This window comes from Hevea brasiliensis, chromosome 14, assembly GCF_030052815.1.
Source record: "Hevea brasiliensis isolate MT/VB/25A 57/8 chromosome 14, ASM3005281v1, whole genome shotgun sequence".
NCBI classification, from domain to species: Eukaryota; Viridiplantae; Streptophyta; class Magnoliopsida; order Malpighiales; family Euphorbiaceae; genus Hevea; species Hevea brasiliensis.
The window spans coordinates 15,295,293-15,308,058 of NC_079506.1; the positions used below are offsets into that span (position 1 = coordinate 15,295,293).

Genomic DNA, 12,766 nt, shown 5'->3' on the forward strand with positions numbered 1-12,766 from the left:
TTAAAATGAGATGATTGACTAAGAAAAAAAAATTAAAAAAGAGATGATGCATAACTCCTTCCAAGATTGGTAAGAGAGTTTGTGGTAAATAGGAAAAAGCATTTAATTAGAAATTGAACGCATGTATAGAGCTTGACTATTCTAAGAGCACAAGTTGAATTAATTTTTAGCATTATTTGTAAATTAGGAGATTCTATCAAGTTGTAATTAATATTCTACAAATATTCTATGGTAATTAAGGATTGACTTGAACATGGACTAATAAAGAAAAGAAAAATGAAATGATTATTGTGTGATCCACTTGTTCATACTCCACAAATCTTTGGAGTTTTATTTTATTTTTTTATAAGCTAAGATATTATTAAGGGAAACTATAGCTGGAAATCAGCCAAAGAAAAGGTGCAAGGCCAAGTCTTTGGAATTTTGATGCCACTTTCCTTAAAAAGCATTGGTTGGACACCTGAACAAAAGAATAAAAATGCATAAAAACTGTTTAACTCGGAGATTTTCATCGACTCACCACTCACATCAAGTTGTCATGGAGAGGTAATTCTTCTTTTATTGTTTATATATACATATATTCAGAATTCAGATTGGAAGCTACATTATAATAAGTTTGGTTCACTGAAAGGAAGTAAAGATAAAATTGGCAATCATAGGAGACTAGCACATTTGCTTATGCATATGGAGATCGAAATCATATAATGAGAAAGCCAAGTGAATATGAATTCCAATATTGGCTCAACGCGCGGGTAGCCAATATCAAGTCACGAAAAAAAAAAAAAACTCTGACGTTATAACAATGAAGAAAAGAATCAAAAGATAATTCAATAAATTAATTAAAATTTTGAAACAGAAATGAAGAATTTTTCTCTCAAATGCAAAATATAAAATATTTTAAGCATTAATTCGAATAGGCACTATGATTCCTTTATGGAATATATATATATATATATATATATATATATATAAACAGAAATATTATTAATAAAGAAGAGCACTGAGAAAAGGCTGAAAAACCACCTGACCAATAATTAAAAAAAAAAAAAAAAACCAACAGAACAAAGCATAGAGGGGTACAAAATAGAGAAAAAAGGAAACAGATGAAAGGAAGACAAGGGATAGATTCTTGCAAGAGTTTCAAATACAACAGTAATCTATATCTCGGCCATTATTTTAATCATACATTGTTCCTTTCCACTGCGTAATCAACCATGCTCACCGGAACAACTGGGATGACCGGGAATACTAGTACAAGGATCAGGACGGCCACTAGGAGGTACTTGTCCCTTTCGTAGTGGCCTTCGCATTATAATTTGATTGTATCTTAAATTTTCATCAACAATTTGCTCTGAAGCAGCAGGTAGTAGAGTTTCATATTTCCTCACCTTTTCCTTCGTATTCATATGGTTTCTCTTCGCATCATCACAAGCCAAGAAGGTAGTCCTAATATTTTCTTTACCTGCAAGTTGACAAGCAATTTCCTCTTTCCTTCCCTTTTGAGAAGCCAAGCTTTCAAGTTCAACTCCACGACAACAAGTGATTGATCCACCAATAATGAAGGCCAAGAGTAGCAGCTTCATCATCCAACTGGACAACAATATATAGTTTAGATTATATATATGTGTGTGAAATATATAGAAGTTGGCATTAAGAAAGAAGATTTACCTCCCCATGAGCAATTTTCTTTTTTATGGATTTTGTGTAATGCTTATTGTGCCTTGGTGCAGCTCATTATGAGTACTTATATAAACTTGAAGGCTAATGTTTAATTGATTAGAAAAAAAGAAAAGACTTCTTTAATTTTTCCTCTAAGATTTTTTTTAGACCTAGTCTATCATAAATTCAAAAAATAAAAAATATAATGACACATACTTATTAAATACACGAGTTTCACATATTGATATCTTAGATATCTGATGAGTCTAAGTAAAAATTGCCCTCTATGAGCTTTTAATGCAAGACTACATATTAAAAAAAATAAATTATTGCGTAAAAACTTTTTTTGGTATCAAAACATTTGTTGGTCCAAGTCAAGTCCACCAACACCTAATAGTGATATTTTAAATTTATATGATTTAATTAATAAATTTTAATTTAATATTATTAAACTCGTGTTTAAAATTATAATCTAAAAAATTCATATTTTTGAAGTGATTTTTTTTAAACAAGTGGGTATCGATTTGCTTCCAAGATGCACTAGATTAATAGCAGATATAAAAATGTATTATTGAATTAAAAAAGTAACTTTTTCTCTAAAATGGCTGATTTTTGTAGAAAAATAGCTAGGATGGGATATGTATCAAAATTTTAATATAATTTGTACAATAATCTTAAAATTTATACTATATGGCTTAAATTTTGTTTTTATATATGTGAAATATATGACATTTGGTATTAAAAGAAAATTAATTTACCTTCCCATGAGCAATTTTTTATTGATTTTGTTGAATGCTTATTGTGCGTTGGTGCAGCTCATAAGTCATGATGAGTATTTATGTATACTTGAAGGCTAATGCTCATTTGATTAAAAAAAAATTTATTTCCATAGAAAATAATTTCAGCTAGCTTATAGCTTAAGGTTTGTGGGCTTATTGTATATAAAGTATGTCATCTAAATTATGCTATGACTTTTGAAATCAAAACTATACTATACAAATTTTGAAATCAAAACCAAAGAATAAAAATGTACATCAAACTCTTTTCGCAAGAGATTTTGTTCTTCATGTTGTGAAGAGTCCACATTTTAAAGAGACAACAAGTTAAAAAGGGTTTATAAAGGTTAAGCACCAATTAATTAATTGATTAATTTTAATATTTAACTTAATTGAAATTTTATTTTTTTATAAATTCTTTCATCGACTCATTCTTTTATGAATGTTAATCGACTCATTCATTTATAAATGTTAATGATTAACTGATTGATTAATTTTAACATTTTAACAATGATTATCCAACCTAAGTAAACCCAAACTTCATTCTTCATTTATCAAGTTGCTTGCTAGATAGACCAGAAGCAACTAGGCATGCACAATTTATCATGCAGAGGTATTTTTCTCTTATTCTTTATACATTCACACCATCACCACCACCACTTCATCGTGACATTTGCCACTCTATTCCTAATTGATACTTCAACTGATTAATTTATATTTATTTGTACTTGACAATAACTCATTGATTTGGAGCACCACACCAAATTTTTTTTTTTAAAAAAATTCCATAATATAATGTATTTTAATCAGATATCAATTACAATTTTAAATTAGATATCGTCAACTCAACCACATATACGGATAGCGATTTTTCTTTTTAACTTGCTATTCATCATTTTAGGTTTGGTGTTGTGGATGAGTCTGCTGATCGAAGATATTCCATGCTAATTTTTTAAAAAAATTATTAATAAAATTCTTTTATTTATCGAAAAAAAAAACCAGTACTAATCCAGTGATAATTAGTTTTGATTAATGATAATTTAGACAATCATTTTGTTAACAAAATAAAATCTCATGAGTAAATTACTTTTCATGAAAAGTGTAGAATTATATATAATTCAGGTCAAATATTTTTAAAAAAATCTTAAATTGTATATATATTTTTTTGCATTTATAATCAAAATCTTTTTTATTATTATTATTTTGGCCTAATTTAAAACTTTATTATTTATTGTAGCCTAATTAAAATTAGGGAATTGGGAATGCTGATGTGGCACTTGACATGGTAAAAATATTATTGTTAACATATTGTTGTTGATGTAGTAGATGACATATGGTATGAACTTTGACATTCTTGCTGAAATGATAAAAATAGTATTATTTTATATATTATTGCTAACATAGTATAATTTTAATAATAAAGAAAATCTAAAATTTTTTGACTTTTATCAAATATAATCAATTCTATAAGTTTATTTTATTTACAATCAATAAATTAATTTTAATTTACTTTAATCAAAATTAATATTTTATTACTTATTATAAAAATAAATATTTATATTATTTAACATAGTAAAAAAAATAATTTCCCTTCTATTGTTTTAGTATTTGTGGAAACCTACTAATATATCCAAGTCAATCCCACTAATTAATATTAATCTATGAAGGAAATCCTAACCCACTATAGGCTTAAAGATAAATGCAGTTTCACCTTGTAATAATTCTTTTATCACGCCTTTTAAATGAAATGGTGGCAAATTTTAAATTTATTTACGGATTAGATTCACTAAATAAATTTAGATTTTAACAACATATCTTATATATTGTTAAAAATTAAAAATATATTATTGATAAAAATTATCAGTAAGCATATAATGATGTGCATAAATCGTGTAACATAAAGTTTTTAATAATACTTTTACATTAATATACGACAATATTATGTATGATGTTATGTATATTATTTATTATGTTATATGTTATTTTGATATTTAAATATGTTATCTTGATTTTATTTATTATTTTAACATTATGTACAAAATGACGTTAAAAAGTGTTGTTAAAACTTATATTTATTGTAATGATTTAATTTTATTTAAAAAAAATTATAAGTCACTTTAATGTGTACAAAATTTGAAATAGTTCAAATTCAAATGATTCATAAAAAAGAAGGTTGAATTAAGGATGACTCAATTAACTTTCATTTTTATGTGAAATTTAAATTAACAAACTTAATTTCTTTAAAAAAAATTGTAATATTTTGACTTGAAATAACTTGTATGACGCAAATTTTTTTTTTTTAATAATAATCCAATGAGTAACTCAAATCCATATATATATATATATATATATATATATATATATATATATATATGTTGAGGCTTCAAAATTGATTTACAAGAGTGTGCATGTAATAAATTAATATTGAAATTGCAATTTGTTATGATTGTGGCTTTGTATTCGAATATGATTTTTTTTTTTTATATGTATAAGTTGGAAATTTTATTAAAATTGAAAGAAATGGTGAAATATTACTGCGACAAGAAAATTCGACACGAAAGAAATGTAGTAGCCTTCGCATTATAATTTGATTTTATCTTAAATTTTCATCAACAATTTGCTCTGAAGCAGCATGTAGTAGAGTTTCAATTTTCCTCACCTTTTCTTTCGTATTCATATGGTTTCTCTTCACATCTTCACATGCCAAGAAGCTAGTCCTCCTACTATTCGCTTTTCCTGCAAGTTGACGAGCAATTTCCTCGTTCCTTCCCTTTTGAGAAGCCAAACATTCAAGATCAACTCCACGAGAACAAAAGAATATTGATGCACCAATAATCGAAACGCTTTTCATAAATTTATTTTTACGGAAGTAGACAGCAAGCAAGTGTAATAATTTAATAATCCCTTGAGTAGGCCTTAATGGCCTTGTGCCTAACGTCATAATAATAATAATAATAATAATAATAATAATAATAATAATATGAAAGAAAAGTAGAAGAGATTGTATTACAGCCTTTGTTAATTAAGGATTGACTTGAACTTGGACTAAGAAAGGTTAAAAAAAAATGTGTTGATTATTATTGAGTGATCCACCAGTTTATACTCCGTAAGTGATCGGAATTTGGATGCCACTTCCCTTAAAAATCATTGGCTGGACACGTGAACTAAAGAATAAAAATGCATATCGAACCACTCTTTAAATAAGAGATTTTGATCAACAAATTAACCACCCATATCAAGTTGATAGCTAGATTGGAAGCAATTAGGCATACACAATTTATCATGGAGATCAGGTAATTCTTCTTTTATTCTTTAATTACTCTTTCAGAATTAAAATTAAAAATCTAATTATGCATGCGCAGATTGATCAAGAAGTTGGTGGTCTTTATCTTGATTGTTGTGGCTTCAACCTCATTTGCTATTCAAGTTGACGCTGAAAAGTTTGATGCACTGAAAGGAGGTAGAGACCGACAAGCTTCTCCTAGTGCCAGCTTTCGTGGTGGACATGATTGATTCTAATATCTTGATCATGCACAGACGCACAGAGGAGAATAATAGCAAAGCTTTGTATTGGAAACTCTTGAGGTCTTTGTCTTTTAATAAGTGCCAGCCATCCCTTTCCCTACCATGAAAGTTTAATTATGTTTTACATTACAATATACTTTTTATTATTCAACATATTTGATTGCTTGATACTGTTTGAATTTCTAGTTGTTGAATCTCTAGTGCTGGAAAAATTTTATAAATATTAATTATATGCTATTAATAAAATTTCATTTCTAAATATCGAAAAATTTCGCCAACAATTATTATTTTAGTTTTTCAAAATCAACAAATTTTAAGTTAATTTTACTGTGATATAAATACAAGATCAAAGCTTTAATTTTTGTGATATAAATTAAAATTAATAAATAGAATTGAAATAACCCTCCATGTCAAGTGAAAATTAGCCATTCACATGTGTTATGTCAATTTTTTTAATAAATAAATTTTAATTAATTAGCATTATACTATGTAAAAAAAATTCATTTCTACAAATAATAAGTTAGGAAATGAAGGATTGAAATTTATTAGGTAAAATGCCTATTTACTCTTTAAGTCATACCAAATATTTACATAAGTTTTGAAGTATTTCAAATCCAATCAAACTCTTTAACTTTTAAAAAAGATCAAATAAATCTTTCAAATTTTTTAAAATAGATCAAATAAGTTCCTAAAAACAAATAAGCCCGAAATTTGAAAAATAAATAAAAAAAGACTAAATTATAATTTGCATATAATATAAATTCAGTTAAAACTATGCATGAAAATCTTTTAGTGCACATGCTACTCATCATCAATTCTGCATATTTGATTTATAATATTCTGGTCGATATTTGCTACATTCTGAACAAATTGACGAGTTATTATTTGTCGAATAGTTCAAGAAATTTCGTTCAATAAAAAATCATTCGATAAAACATAACTTATCAATATGCTCTACGATATAACAGATACTTACTAAGATATTGCAAACTAGACATGTAAAATTACTAATGAAAACCCCATGCATTAGAAGATTTTCATATATGGCATTAACTAGATTTATATTAGATATAAATTATAGCTTAACATTATATTTATATTAGAGATAAATTATAATTTAACATTTTTTTATCAATTTTTAAAAATTAAAAGGTTTATTTATCCTCAAAATAGTAAAAAGCTTATTTAATTTATTTTTAAAATTTGAAGGATTTATTTATTTTTTTTTTAATTAAGAGACTTATTTAAATTTCAAAATACTTCAAAAATTTATATGAAAATTATCTATATTTTAACCGTCAAAATAGGTATTTTGCCTATTTATTATTATCAATATAATATCTAAAAAATACTTGCTGTACTAATGTTGTAGGACCATATGAGCAATAATTAACTTGCTTTTCTTGAAGAACGTAACAGAGGTCTTGGTCTTCCTTAAACATCATAAATGCCTTTTCCATAAGTAATTTTATGCTCTCCACTTGTAGTATTAAACCAACATTTTGGCTTTGATTGCTAAAGGTAAGAAGTTTTCCTCCTCCGTTTCTCGCTCAATTCCGGAGTTTCTTTGATATTGTTTCCCTGTTTAATTATTATGTTTTTATTTCTTAATTATTTATATGTTCTTTCTTTCTTTCTTTCTTTCTTTCTTTTCTGTTGTTTTTAATTAGGAGCTTGCTGTTTATTTGCAAAAGGAAACCGTTTTGGTTTTCATTTCTCATGTGATCCGAAAAATCTCTTTTTTTTTCCGACCTTGTTTCATGACTAAAATTTTTTACATTACCATGTATATTAAAATAAATTAAATTTTAAAATATTAGTAGTAGTAGCACTTGGTTGAATCAGTCCAAAAATGAAATTTATATAAAATTATTAAAATTAAAATTGTGGATAAAATATAAAAATATTTATATTTTTAGTCATTAAATCTAAATAAAAATGTTAACTTAAAGCAATTACGTACGTTAGAAATACTGCAAAAACAAAAACAAAAAGGAAACCTTCAATAATATGGATAGTTGATAATAATTATATAATTATATAGTGTGAATATAATACAAAATATAATCATTATTTACCTGTTTATATAATTATATTCCGAAGTGTTATATATCTTCTTGAACATGACATAATTATCCTTAAATTTGTTGCAGAAAATCCAAAAATGTTGAAGAAAATCGAACCATCTATAGTATGTCAAAGTCTGCATAAGGTTTGATTCTCATTGTTAGTTTGTGGCGCAGAAAGAAGGCAGAGAGTGAGTATTAGAAATTGAGGCTGACAATTCCTGTACCTCGGCACCCTATGATGTCCAGACAACCGCATGGTTGATCACACAATCACAAGAGAAAAGACGGATTGAAAATATAACAAATTAATATAATATAGAACTACTTCTGGGGTGTCCATAAAATATAAACTAATAAATTGAACCTTAGGGAAATTCATGATCACCCCATTGCTTGATAAGAGTATATTTTTCCTCCCTTTCTTCTTTGATGATAATGCACACTTTCCCCTTTCAAACTCAGACGTTACAGTTCTGACTCCAGTTTATATTGCTATGAAAGTCCTAAATTTTGGAGAACTTGCAACACATCAACAATACGAGTGGGTAGATAATTGCCGACGAATTTTTGCGGTTTGGTAAATTTTTTTATTATTTTAATTTTTTATTATTAATATATTTTTTTTTAATTTTATTGACTCAATATGTATTGGTTGATAATTACTAACCATATACCATTGTTGATAAAATTTGTTTAGCATTTTAAAAGTTTATTTTTTTTATTCAGAATCATATATGGTGATGGATAAAATTTGTTTACTATTTTAAAATTTTATTTTTTATTCTGATTTTAATTTTACCAATAAAATGCATGTTGATCAATAATTATTGACCATATACAGTGGTTAGTAAAATTTGTTTACCATTTTTAAATTTTATTTTTGTCTTGTTTTATTTTTATTGATCAAACGTGTATTGGTTGATAATTACCAACTACATTTGATGGTAGGTAAAATTTTTTAAACACCAATCATATTTAGTGGTAGGTAAAATTTTTTAAATTTTTATGTTTATTTTTGTAGGTAAAACTTTTTAAATTTTTTAAAATTTTATTTCTTATTTTTTATTTTTTTATAATATTACCGATCAAATACGGTAATGACAAAAGCGAAAAAAATAAAATTATCTTTTAACTTTTTTTTTTTAATAAAGTTACAGTACTGTCTAAAAAACTAAAAAATATATTTTTATTCTTTTTAAAAAATAAATATATATAAAATCAAATCATTAGTAAACATATAAATTTATCCTTATATTAAATAAAAGTAATTTAGATGCCTACACTCCCTTTAAAATTTTTTTAATCCACTTTACCTACACTTGGGTTTAGAACATCTGCAATATTTTAAAAAAAAAAAACAAATTATTAAAAGTCCCTGTAATTTTATTAAGATAGTTTGCCTAATATTTATTTGTCTTTAAAAATTTAATAAAGAGCAGAAATATCTCAATTTTGAATCTTTTAATTTATTAATTATGAGATTTATCACTTTTATAATGAAAATTATATAAAAAAGATTATTATCTTTTTGCTATGTTGCCCACCAATTAAAATGAGATAATCCTTCCAATCTTGATAAAAGGGTTTGTGGTAACGAGAGAAAACATTTTAATTAGTTGAAAGCATGAGTGAAAGATATAGAGCTTGACTATAGCTAGACTATAAAGGAATTCCATTTTCAAAAGCACAAGAATAATTTTTAGTATTATTTGTTAATTAGAAGATTCTACCAATTTGTAATATGGATGCGTCTAATCTTCTACACTTAATAAATTCTAACTCATTTTTTCTTTGGAGTAATATTTGGGCATTTTGGCAGAATGTGATACTCCACATTGAAGACTTTTAACATTAGTTGTATGGTCTCTCAATTAACCATTTAATTGACATCAACGCTAAGAGCCGTGGAGGACTCATATATCATTTTTCAATAATTATCATTTCATAATTGAAAAAATATGCAGATTTTAATAATATTAAAATGGTTTTTAAAGCTATAAAATTTTCAATTTAATCACATATTTATATGTATGTTTAATGCCAAAGATCAAATAAATGAGTACCCTGTGAGAAATTTTTCACATATGAAGTTAATCAATTACCAAAATCATTTGCTTCTCTAAAAATGGGAGAAACCCTCACCTCTCAATCTCGATTCTATTATTAGTGTTGTTGTCATGCAATATTTTTTTTATTAATTCTATTATCGCAGTTATTAAAATAATTTTATTAGTCTTGGCATACATTAATTATTAAAATTAGAATTAATACCGCAAATATACACATTTAATATAAAAATAATTTATACACCAACGGTGACTTTTGGTGCCAGTATTATTTCTTAGTCTACATATTAATTAATTATACAGATACAGATATATGTGTGATGAATAAATTTTGACAATTGATTATGATGGAACAATGCACATCACAAAATCTTTTACCTATTCTAAAATTTCTCCAAAAATTGCGGGGTGGCTTGTATTCCATTTCCAAGCTGTTCCATCTTGACGAGAATTACTTCATTCATACGGTCTACGGTTTCACAAAGAATGGCCTAGTTTTGGTATACTTGGACTAAAGAATAATCCACATTCCCGAAACAACAAAAAAAAAAAAAAAAGAAAGAAAATAAATAAAAAATCCAAGGAAGAAATGATGAGCATCAAATCCCTTTAAATATCAGATTTGATAGACTCACCAAAGCCACAGCAAGTTGATACTTAGATTGCGTAGTAAGAGGTAATTCTCTACACGACATTTGATATTCTTTTAATTATATTTTTATGTATGTTTCTTGAATATCAACAAGTTCATATACCTCCGTTAATTAATTTATAATTTTATTATTACTGTTGTTCTCATATAATTATTTTCTTAAAATTTACTATTGTTGTTCTTATATGTTAATTATGAACTAATTAATTAATACTCTCAGATACACATTCAATATAAAATAATTAATGTATCTTTGTGCAGTGAATTTCAAACGAGTTAGATGATGAAGTTGGTGTTGTTAATCTTGTTTGTTGTGGTTTCAACCCCAACCTCATTTGCTATGCAAGCTGAGGCTGAGAAATTTGCCACACCACCACTTAAAGTGGAAGGAAGGAAAGAGAAAATTGGGAAGCAGAGGATGACTACCAATTTTGCTTATGAAGATGGAGGAAAGCATATGAATACGATGCTGGCAAAATATGAAAACTTGGTCCCTGCATCGGACCAAATTAAAAAGGGCAGCTTTAGACGCAATGCTCAGATGCCAATATTATTCAGGATGCTATCTGGAGGGGAAGTTACATCATTTATTGATGTTGCTTCTAGTCCAAGCCCACAGAGTGGACCAGGTTGATTATACTATGAAATCTATCTATCATCTTCATACCATATGTAACAATGTTCAATGTACTGTAATAAGTGGCAGTCATACCTAAAAGGAATGCTTAATTATGTTTTAATTTGATAAGTACCATTTTTTTCAACATATGGAATTGGTTGATGCTGTTTGAATTTCTAGCTGGTGAGTTTCTAGGGCAGGGGAGGGGAAAACTCTTTATAAATTTTAATTATATGTTATTAATAAAATTTTACCCTTAAAATCAATAAATTTTGTTATAAAATAACTATTTTAATGTTTTCGTCATTAAAAAGCTTTGTTTAGAATTATTATTATGCAAGAAAGAGAAAATATCCTGCTTCAATAAGTTTACAACAATAATCAGACTTTTAGCGATTGATTGATGAATTCGTCACTAATAATATAGGTTAGTTACATATTATCGACAGATCAATTATTAATCTGTCACTAAAGCTTCATGAGATTTTTAGCTATAACTGTAATTAGTCATTAATTTATAAAAAAATAACGTTTAGTATCATCGACAAATTTATCATTAATTAATATTAAATAACAATTAAATTTTAATCCATCGCTAAATTTATCATCAAAAAACCCTTTTTTTTTTTTTTTTTGTAGTGAAGGCTAATTAAATCTATCAAATGGGGAAATATCCACTTGTAATTAAGGATTCCCAGCTTCCAATCTTGCATGATATTAGTATATTACCACATAACAAACCCTTCACTTCACAAAGATATATTAGACAAGATGTGAGACCCATCACACAACCAAATGACATAAGTTTATTATTTTGACTACACCAAACGACCGCCATTGGATTGCTGTCAAATAAAAATAATAATATGAAAGAAAGGGGAGAAGAGATCGGATCATAGCCTATGGTGATCAAGGATTGACTTGAACATGGACTAATAAAGGAAAGAAAAATGTAACGATTATTGTGTGATCCACGCCACCAGTTCATACAAGTCTTTGGAATTTTAATGCCACTCTCCTTAAAAATCATTGGTTGAACACTTGAACTAAATAATAAAAATGCGTATCAAACTCTTTGAGTAGGAGATTTTCATCAACTTACTCACTACCCATGTCAAGTAGACACCGGCGAAGCTACGTTTATTAGAAGGGGGCAATTGGGCCCTTGCTTTTTGTGAAAATAACGCATTAATACTAATGAAATATTAAAATTTAAATTTAACCCTTAAAATTTGATAGTTGCCCTCCTAAACATTGACTTTAATAAAACAACAAATAGATATTTTTATTTTAATTTTCTTATCCTCCTTGTACTTGAGAAAGTCCTCTTCTTTCACTTATATTTTTAATCATAACGGTCGGTGTGTATATATATATATATATATATATATATATATAAA

General features: G+C 26.6%; 1 protein-coding gene across 13 annotated transcripts in view; it reads left to right on the top strand.

Annotated features, from left to right (window-relative positions):
• The window catches only part of LOC110649167 (putative disease resistance protein RGA3), a 94,562-nt gene that overhangs the window by 8,353 nt on the left and 73,443 nt on the right, over positions 1-12,766 (top strand). The window lies entirely within an intron of this gene.